This window comes from Schistocerca americana, chromosome 11 (assembly GCF_021461395.2).
Source record: "Schistocerca americana isolate TAMUIC-IGC-003095 chromosome 11, iqSchAmer2.1, whole genome shotgun sequence".
NCBI lineage: Eukaryota > Metazoa > Arthropoda > Insecta > Orthoptera > Acrididae > Schistocerca > Schistocerca americana.
Genome location: NC_060129.1, coordinates 182,491,757 through 182,503,353, shown reverse-complemented (window position 1 = coordinate 182,503,353; position 11,597 = coordinate 182,491,757).

Below are 11,597 nucleotides of genomic sequence, written 5' to 3'. Positions count from 1 at the left end.
AATGCACTTTGGTTAAAAGCGTTTATTGTTCATTACACCGTCGCTTCGCTGGTATGCACAGGATGTTTTGGCGTGATAACAGGTTTCTTGTGGCATTGTGACACCGGTATTCAGGGTTCGTCACACGCACATTGTACTACACCCTTTCACTTGTTCTCACGGTTGATACACTGCCATAGCGTCTTTCAACACGCGAAACTGTTTCGGTACACACATACTAAATGTCTCCGTCGAGCGATGTTTGTTTGAATCGACTCCGAACGGATCACTAACTACCGTTTTTACTCAGTGTACTGTTCGTTGAGCACTGCACTATGACAGTTAGTCACTCAACACTTAACTTACACCGACGTATATATTGGTGCAGATACAACAGTCATTTTCTGTCCCTACTACACACAATATTTCGTTCTTTCCTAGATTGTTTATGCACACAGTTTATTTTAATGCATAACAACTGTTCTCAGCATAATCACTCTCATCTACATTGAGTCCATTGTGTTACCTTCTCATTACACATTTTTAATACTATTACTAGGCATATATTGCTTTTTTGTAATTATTTAAAGGTGTGTGATTTTTTTTGTACATAGCTTTCTTTTCTTTTCCTCTTTTAGTGTAGCTTGCCAGGTTATCACCCATCTAGCAAACAGATTTTACCATGTGCATGACAGCTTGACTTGGGCACATTGTTCAATAAATACTTCATTTAGTACTAGTATTATTTTTAACGGTCCATCCTACAGGACTACAGTGTAGTTTCCGCGTAACTTGATTCGCGTACCGCGTAATTAATATTCAAGAACGTGTACCAAGTACACAGGCTTCAATTGAAGCATTAATACATACAAAGCATATGTTACACGGAACGGTTTTGTTTTTTATTGGATTCTGCTCCAGTGTCGTTCTCAGATCACTACTGGCAGTAAACGTTACATCACATAATTATTTCGTACTACAAAGTCAATTTTTGGCTAGTATAGACTCTCTCTCAGAGTTCCTTAATTCTAACACAATTACATCTGCTACATATTTATATGAGATTTCATCATTAATTGTACTTACTTACTACAAAATGATTCAAGAAATTAATCATTATTTTATCAACAAAAGATTATTCATTGCTTGAAGAGCATGTAGTATTTTAATGACACTAACTGTCTGTAAACAAAGTCTTCCATTTGCATATTGTTGCTCAGTTTACTGATTCTACTTCCTCAAAATTGTAACTATACATAAATTCTTTCTTAAAACTAACACACTTATACTCTAAAACACAATTGAAATCTTCTTACCACTACTATTTACATCAGACATGTCACTGAATAAATAACTTTACATCTTTGCGTGGATACAGTCCTTTTATTTTCCCCATCTGGGGATGTGCTAACAAATAGCTACATTCGTGTGGCACCTTTATTACTTCAAAGGGCCCTGAATATACCATTTGCCACTTACTACTTCGCTTTATGGTGGCTGAGGATTTGGGGTGGTTACGAATAAGCACCATGTCCCCTACATTGTATTTCTGTTTGTTAGTTACACCTCGGTCGTACTTCTTTTTTCTCTTTGCAGCACAGCTGGTTAGTTTGCCCCATATTTTTATTTTCTTTTCCTCTCTTGTTTCTACCCTGGCTGGTAGTCTCGGTAAAGGCGTGAGCCATTCATTCTGTGTCTCATTAACCCCTTTCAATATCTCTACTAGTGGGTATCCTGTACTTGAGTGGGGTGTTAAATTGTGGATTTCTACAAATTTAGGTACCAACTCAGGCCATCTGGTGTGTCGGTTCCCTATGTAAATTCTAAGGAACTTATTCAATTCTCTGAACGTTCTTTCGACTAAACTTGCTTCTGGATGGAACCGGGATACTAGAATATGCTGTATACCTTGTTCCATTAGGTAATTTTTCCGAGTGTGACCCGTAAAATAAGTGGCATTGTCAGTCGTTATGGCTTCAGGTTTACCCACTTGAGGCAAGTATTCTTGATTGATCCGTCTGACTATGGTTTTGGCAGTAGCTGATTTTATACAATAAATTGCCAAGTATTTGGAAAAAATATCGTACATGGACAGTATATATTTCATACCTCCTCTGGCCATGGGGTAGGGACCTGCTACATCCACAGATACTAATTGAAGCGGCCGGAGTGGAACTATGGGATGAAGTTCAAATTTGGGGGACCTATTATAATGTTTTGCTTTCTGGCATATATTACAAGTCCTAACTGTTACCTGAATTTGGTGTTTCATTCGGGGAAAGTGGCAGTATCTCGCCATGATTTCTGCACACTTCCCGATTCCTGCATGGCCCCATGCCAAGTGCGTGTGCCATATTATGACTTTGACAGACTGGTTAGGTACGCATACTGCCCAGCCGTCTTCTTTCGTGCTAAGTTTATGATACAAAATATTGTCCACAATTTTAAAACCTTGCTCATCTCTATTGATGACACCATTTTCAATATTGTTAATGATTTTTGCCCACATCGGATCTGACCTCTGTAGTTCAGACATATTTTGACATATATATATAGAAAATCCTTCCTGTAAGCATTGTCTCGTACTAAAAGCACTTTATATTCGGCGGATTGTTCTAGCATCTCGGCTAACTCCGGTAATCCTACCGGCAGTCGCGACAAAGCATCCGCTACTATGTTATCTTGTCCTTTTATGTACATAATCTTTATTCGGTATTCTTGTAATGTAAGCATCCATCTCCTTAGTCGGGTATGGAATAGCTTGCATGACATCAAAAAACTTAATGCCTGGTGGTCACTATACACTTTAATCTCCTTCCCATATAGGTAGTAATTAAACTTTTTTACAGCCCAGACTACGGCGAGCGCTTCCAGTTCCGTTGCCGAGTAGGCTCTCTCGCAGCTAGTTAAAGTCCTACTGGCAAAGCCGATAATCTTTATTGCTGCCGGGTCGTTGCCTTCCTCCCACTGGAACAGGCATGCTCCCAAGCCATAGGAACACGAGTCTGTCGCAAGGAAAAATTATTTTGATAGGTCCGGGTGCTGCAAGATATTTGCATTCAGCAGGGCGGTCTTAATTGCTTCGAAAGCTTGCTGACATTTGTCAGTCCAAACCCACTGCACATTTTTTCGCAGTAGATTTAACAATGACGCGTCATTTAACAATTGATTAGGTACGACCCTTCTGAAAAAAGACGTAAGTCCAATGAATGCTTTCAATTGCCTCTTAGTTCGGGGGCTCGGAATTTCTCGGATCGCCTCTAGTTTTTTGTTGTCTGGGCTGATACCAAGCGGCGTGATAAGGTGTCCTAGGAATTTAATTTTATTGCGTCCGAATTTTGACTTTTCTAAATTTGCTGTCACACCTGCTTGCTTAAATTTCTCTAATACTCTATGCAGCAATTCCATATGTTCGTTCCAAGTAGCAGTAGCGATTACAAGGTCATCAACATATACTGTGATTTTTTCTAACAAGTCTGGACCCAGTACCATGTCTAGAGCCGTAATAAATACTCCAGCACTTACATTCAGTCCGAAGGGAAGTACCTTGAATTGGTAACTTCGCCCTCCGAATACAAAGGCTGTGTACTTCCTTGATTCTGGTGTAAGTGGGATTTGCCAGTACGAACTTTTAAGATCAACCGAGGTCAAGTACTGCACTCCGTGGAATTTTTGTATCTGCTCATCTAAATTTTCTGGGCGAGTTCTGACGGGTATAATGATTTTATTGATATCCCGTGCATCTAACACTAGCCGGATTTTCCCGTTGGCTTTCGCCACTGCTACAAGAGGACTACTATATGGAGAGAGAGAGGGCTCAATGATATCCCATTCTAACATCTTCCTAACCTCTTTAGCCACTACCTCCCTCCTTGACCAAGGGATGGAGTAAGATGCACGACAGTATGTTTTGTGAGGCATCACCTCTATGTGATAGTGGTACCCTTTTACTATTCCTGGTCGGTCGGTAAATACCATGGTATATTCCGATAACAGCTGCGTCAACTGTTGCTTTTGTATGTTGCTTAAACTTTCAGATTCCTGTACTTTGGTTCGAAATTCATCAACATTTGGTCCAAAATTTCTATCTCCTATATTCGGATTATAGAGATCCGTCACAGGTGAATAATCATTAAAGTGTAGTACCCAGGGGTTCCTACCTTTGATATTAATTCGATTGCAACATGGCACAAGTACCTCCTTTGATTTCATCATAGACAACTCAATCCTCCTACCTTTATTAACTATACTTAGTTTTCCCGAGGAGAGGTCGATCACTGCGTCCCTCTCACGGAGAAAATCTACTCCCAGAATGCAGGCCACCTTTAACCCTTTAACAATGAGGAACGAGCTCACTATGGCTTCGCCCTCCTTACAAATCTCCACCTGCACCTGGTACTTAACTAACTGGCTCTGTGCACTTATAGCTCCAGACACCTTGTAATTATTAACCGGGAAAGTCGGTATACTACGTCCCCTCCCTAGCGCTTTAAACAACTCTGTACTCATTACACTCACTGAGGCACCTGTGTCAATGATTATATTCACTGCAACATCATTGATTTTCGCTTCTATTATGGCTTGCACATTTTCGTTGCTATCTATCTTACATTCATGCGGTTCGGTCAGTGGTTCTTTATCCATACTGATACCGTCGTTGTATCGCAGCATATGTATTCCAGGGATACTATTGTTATTCGTGTTGCTCTCACTCCACCCCTCGGCCAGCGATGGAGAGCATATCGGGGCCGATTCTAGTTTGTTGGATGGCTTGCTTGCGAGGTACTTGGACGGCTATTATCCGCGACCTCTACTATGTTTACGCTTTGGTTTGTGGGCCGCCACGACTGCGCAATAGGCGCGTTCTGCAGTGGTGGTCTGTTGTTATCGTACCGGTCATTACCCAGCCGCTCTGGGCTTGGTTGCTGATTCTGATTCCAATTACGATTACCGTCATTGTAATTGCTATGCCAATGACCTCGCGCATTTTTCCAGCGGTTGGTCCCTGGCAGTCCGGAATCATACCGGTCGTCAAACCGACGCTTTTTATTATGAGACGGTTGACCATACCCGTTTTGATTTCTGCCGTTATTACAATTTTGCGAATGCTCTTGCCGCTTGTTACCCCCCACCACCATTTCCATGGTTGTGGTTTTGTGCACTATTATTTCTGTCATGTTTACATCCTGCTCCATTATTCCGCGAGTGATCACACGCTGCTTTTGTGTCTTCCTGGATTAAGTCTATTGAATCTAGAACAGACAGGAAATGTTCCATGTCGCTTTCTGGTACGCATATCAATTTCTCTTTGATATGAATGGGTACATGTGATTTTAGGAGTCTTATTATGTCTCTTGGTGAGATAGGCTCGTCCCAGTAGCGTTTTGTTTATGTACTTCTCAAAATACCGTCTCAGATTCCCAAGACGGGGTGAGTACGGTTCCGGATTGTATACTTCTTTTCTTAGCCGCTCTTGTATACGAGGCGACCAGTATTTCGACAAAAACGCCCTCTCGAACTGTTCGTATGTCATGCAGCTGTCTGCTACTTCCGTAGCCCACAATGCTGCATCACCCTGAATGTATGACATTACGTATTGAATTTTCTGTGCTTCATTCCACACACTAGGCAAGATATTTTTAAAGCTTTTTATGAATACTACTGGGTGTACTGACTTCCGTTCAGTAGTAAACGTTTGAAATTGCCTATTTTTTATCAAACTTTCTTCAACTAATATTTTTGGACTATACTGGTTTGCTCCTGGGACATATGCTGTGTGCGCCGAACCGAAGCTCCAGCTCTTCGCATTATCGCCTAAAGATTCACCATTGTTGCGTTGCGTATAAGTTTGTGCGTTGCCAAAAACATTGGCTGTTGGCGACATAGTTTCATGTTCAAGATGTTTGCTACTTTGTGCTAAACCATTTTCCAAGTCGGATATCCGTCTATTAATATTCACTTGCCACTGCGGAATATCCTCACTGAGTATTTGTTTGATGGTTTGCACGTCGTTCTGTACCTGACTATTTATTGCGGTACTGAATGATTCGGAATCTCTATCTGCCATAGCTGCTTGTACCTTAGAATAATATTTTTTTCGATCTCACTCTCCTTCACTTCTAGCCATGAGTTGAATTCAGTTTCAATTTTAGTTGCTTGTTCGTTCCACTTCTGCTCTACAAGCTGTGTGGAATCTACTTCTATCTTTTCTAATCGGTTGGCTAAGACACCTATTTCATCTACCATGTTAGTGTTTGCTACTTGCAGGTTGTTGACCTGTTCAGTCAACTCCTGCACGGCCTTAGGTATCGACTCATAATTCTGTTTCATACAGGCAATGTCTTTTTTCATAATTTCTAACGATTGCACAAGTTGCTGGTCTCGCTCAGCTAGCTGACGATCTCACTCAGCTAGCTGTTGCGCAAATTTTGCCTGGTAATCCAGCACGCGCTCTAATATCGCCTGAAGTGAATTCCCACCAGGCAGATTACCACTCTCTGGTTCCTGCTTTTCTGGAGGTGGTGTAATTTCTTTATCTACCTCTCCTTGAGCACTGGTGGGCGGTGTCACCACTTCCTGTGCCCCTGCCCCCACATTTTCGCATGGTATATCCTCAAAGAGAGTACTTGTACTGCTTAATGCACCCGCTTCTACATTTCCTGCACTAACTAATGGCTGTTCCTCAGTATCCATATTGCTCGGATGTTGACTACGCAATTTAAACATATTCATAAATTACCTACTCGAACACAAGACCTGACAGTTTTTTCACTTGCACACAAAATATGTTAATTTATCTACAATACACTGCACACTAAAAATTACTATCTACAATCAACTTTGTCCTGTTATAAACACTAACATCAAACTACACACCACTAGCGTTATGAGATCACTTCACTGGAGTTAAGCTTCTACAAACAGGGCAACTACACTGTAGTCTTACCTTTTATTTATCTGATCTCGGGGTTCGGCTGCCCCCGGATTATGTAGTCGTTACAGTTTCTCAGTACTATCAGGATCGTTTCCTCTAACTTGCCTGCAGTGGCGCGGTTTTTCATGAAAAACTTTTGTACATTCATTAATACATAGCTTTAATCATGATACACATACATACATTTATCACTAAATACATACATATATATAACAATAAACACTGAAAGAAAGTACAAAAAATATTCTTATTTTCGTGGCCACTGCAAATTCGAGCCCCGCGTTTTTGGGCCACAGTTTCGCGTTTTTGGCGTAAAAAAAAAAAATAAAAAAAAAATAAAAAAAAAATATATATATATATATATATATATATATATATATATATATATATATATATATATATATATATATATATATATATATATATATATATATATATATATTCTTTTTGTTTTGTTTCTGTTTTTGTTATTGGTCGCGTAATAACGCATATACGAAAAGAGCCGCGAAATACCTTTTAGTAATGCTGTGCCAAGAATTTCTTTATAATCATTAATTTTCAACAAAACAGAATATATTGGGTTCTTATTGTTCTGTATCTGGCTTTCTATTAAAGGAACATTTTTGGTTACTGTAACTCACTATAAAAAATCAACATATCTTCCCTACTTTATAGTTATTGAAAATGAAAATTACTTTGTTATGAAATACTGATGTTACAGTTCGCAAAGATTGTTCAACATTTTGCAGTGGATTTTTGTTAAGCGTAAAACACCAATAATTACCACGACTAGCACAAGAACATGAGACTATTGTCGGAGAAAAATACGTTTCACTATAAGGTTTGCCAGACCAGAACTAAGCACAACAAAATTCCTATTATGTTACGAAGGTAAATTATCTCTTTTGTACTGTTAGCAATATATTATCAGCAGCCCGCGTCAACCTGCAAAACACATCATAAAATCTGCTGCTCTGCTCTGCAAGTCCGGAAGCTGAAAGAGAAGATTTTATTTCACTATTACCTTCCCGCTTCTTTGCGGTATGATCGATTTCTTTTAATGCAGTTTGAATGCGCCGCGACTTGTTCGTTCGTAGCGCAGCTCTGCACCACGGATAATATTTAAGTAACTGAAAATGTCTTAAGATGATGGGATAATATTTTAAGCAAGCTACTACAAATAATAATGCAAGGTTTCATTAAATAACTCTATTCAAAACATTCAAATGTGTTAACTCATCTACAATACACACCTTTTCTAAAAATGAGTACGTAATGGCGTACATCGATTAACCATGACAAAAGAAGACTACGTTAGCATGTACAACTGCGACACAGGCTATCTTACTCCCGTAACTCCAAGAGGAAGACAAAGAAATTAATGCTCGTTCTGTATTATTTATACTAGTGATATTTTTCATCTTTGTATGATATTTATCGTCTGTGCGGTTTCAGTACTCGCCGACACAGATACTATCTAAAATAAATAATAATTAAAAAAAAAATACATAATTCCATACAATAACAGAATACGATGCACAATATTTTCTCTTTACTACAAAATATGTCTTTTGCTAAGGGACGTTACAGTATCAATCAAAAGAAGCACCTACCAAAAGAAAGAAGTCTTTGCTAATAACTCCAATAGTCAGAATGTTGGGAGAGGTAAGAAGTCTTTGCTAATAACTCCAATAGTCAGAATGCTGGGAGTGGTGGTTCCTATTGACCAAAATCACACTCGATGGTAGAACAAACATAGCAGTCATCAAATGGAATCACCCTGCTGAGAGGGAACAACCATGTACCACAATTTGTGCAGCACATTCATTACTTTTAGTGACCATTGGAAGAAGAGTTTGTATAATATAATGCAAATGAAGGAGATACCTAAACAAGAAGATTTATCACATTCTGAACATCCGTTATTCAGTAAGGTGTGTGTGGTGTCCCATATGCACAAAAAAAACATTGAATGGAGAATCTGCTTTATGGCCATACAAACAGATGACCCTGCTGTAAGGAACAAACATTAAACCACATTTTGCGATTCAAATACATTACTCCACAGTGAAATTGATGAATATAAGTGATAACGGTATCAATCAAAAGAAGCACCTAGCAAAAGGGAGGAGTCTTTCCTAATATCTCCATTAGTCAGAATGCTGGGAGTGGTGGTTCCCATCCAACAAAATCACACTCGATGGTAGAACAAACATAGCACTCATCAAACGGAATCTCCCTGCTGAGAGGGAACAACCATGTACCACAAGTTGTGCAGCACATTGATTATTTTTAGTGACCATTGGAAGAAGAGTTTGTATAATATAATGCAAATGAAGGAGATACCTAAACAAGAAGATTTATCACATTTTGAACATCCGTTATTCAGTAAGGTGTGTGTGGTGTCCCATATGCACAAAAAAACCATTGAATGGAGAATCTGCTTAATGGCCATACAAACAGATGACCCTGCTGTAAGGAACAAACATTAAACCACGTTTCACGATTCAAATACATTACTCCACAGTGAAATTGATGAATATAAGTGATAACGGTATCAATCAAAAGAAGCACCTAGCAAAAGAAAGAAGTCTTTCCCAATATCTCCAATAGACAGAATGCTGGGAGTGGTGGTTCCCATCCAACAAGTCACACTCGATGGTAGAACAAACATAGCAGTCATCAAACGGAACCTCGCTGCTGTGAGGGAACAACCATGTACCACAATTTGTGCAGCACATTGACTATTTTTAGTGACTATTGGAAGAAGAGTTTGTATAATATATTGCAAATGAAGGAGATACCTAAACAAGAAGATTTATCATATTCTGAACATCCATTATTCAGTAAGGTGTGTGTGGTGTCTCGTATGCATAAAAACCCATTCAATGGAGAATCTGCCTTGTCGCCATACAACCAGATGACCCTGCTGTAAAGAACAAACACTTAACCACATTTCATGATTCAAATACACTACTCCACAGTGAAATTGATGAATATAAGTGATAACAGTATCAATCAAAAGAAGCACCTACCAAAAGAAAGAAGTCTTTGCTAATAACTCCAATAGTCAGAATGCTGGGAGTGGTAAGAAGTCTTTGCTAATAACTCCAATAGTCAGAATGCTGGGAGTGGTGGTTCCCATTGACCAGAATCACACTCGATGGTAGAACAAACATAGCAGTCATCAAACGGAATCTCCCTGCTGAGAGGGAACAACCATGTACCACAATTGGTGCAGCACATTGATTATTTTTAGTGACTATTGGAAGAAGAGTTTGTATAATATATTGCAAATGAAGGAGATACCTAAACAAGAAGATTTATCATATTCTGAACATCCGTTATTCAGTAAGGTGTGTGTGGTGTCTCATATGCATAAAAACCCATTCAATGGAGAATCTGCCTTGTGGCCATACAACCATATGACCCTGCTGTAAAGAACAAACACTTAACCACATTTCACGATTCAAATACATTACTCCACTGTGAAATTGATGAATATAAGTGATAACGAGTTTCGCGTTTTTGGCGTAAATATATATATATATATTCGTTTCATTTTATTTTGGTTTTGTTTTTGTTATTGCACACATAATAACGCATATACGAAAAGAGCCACAAAATACCTTTTAGTAATGCTGTGCCAAGAATTTCTTTATAATCATTAATTTTCAACAAAACAGAATATTTTGGGTTCTTATTGTTCTGTATCTGGCTTTCTATTAAAGGAACATTTTTGGTTACTGTAACTCACTATAAAAAATCAACATATCTTCCCTACTTTATAGTTATTGAAAATGAAAATTACTTTGTTATGAAATACTGATGTTACAGTTCGCAAAGATTGTTCAACATTTTGCAGTGGATTTTTGTAAAGCGTAAAACACCAATAATTACCACGACTAGCACAAGAACATGAGACTATTGTCGGAGAAAAATACGTTTCACTATAAGGTTTGCCAGACCAGAACTAAGCACAACAAAATTCCTATTATGTTACGAAGGTAAATTATCTCTTTTGTACTGTTAGCAATATATTATCAGCAGCCCGCGTCAACCTGCAAAACACATCATAAAATCTGCTGCTCTGCTCTGCAAGTCCGGAAGCTGAAAGAGAAGATTTTATTTCACTATTACCTTCCCGCTTCTTTGCGGTATGATCGATTTCTTTTAATGCAGTTTGAATGCGTCGCGGCTTGATCGTTCGTAGCGCAGCTCTGCACCACGGATAATATTTAAATAACTGAAAATGTCTTAAGAGGATGGGATAATATTTTAAGCAAGCTACTACAAATAATAATGCAAGGTTTCATTAAATAACTCTATTCAAAACATTCAAATGTGTTAACTCATCTACAATACACACCTTTTTTAAAAATGAGTACATAATGGCGTACATCGATTAACCATGACAAAAGAAGACTATGTTAGCATGTACAACTGCGACACAGGCTATCTTACTCCCGTAACTCCAAGAGGAAGACAAAGAAATTAATGCTCGTTCTGTATTATTTTTACTAGTGATATTTTTCATCTTTGTATGATATTTATCGTCTGTGCGGTTTCAGTACTGGCCGACACAGATATTATCTAAAATAAATAATAATTGAAAAAAAAAAAAAATACATAACTCCATACAATAACAGAATACGATGCACAATGTTTTCTCTTTACTACAAAA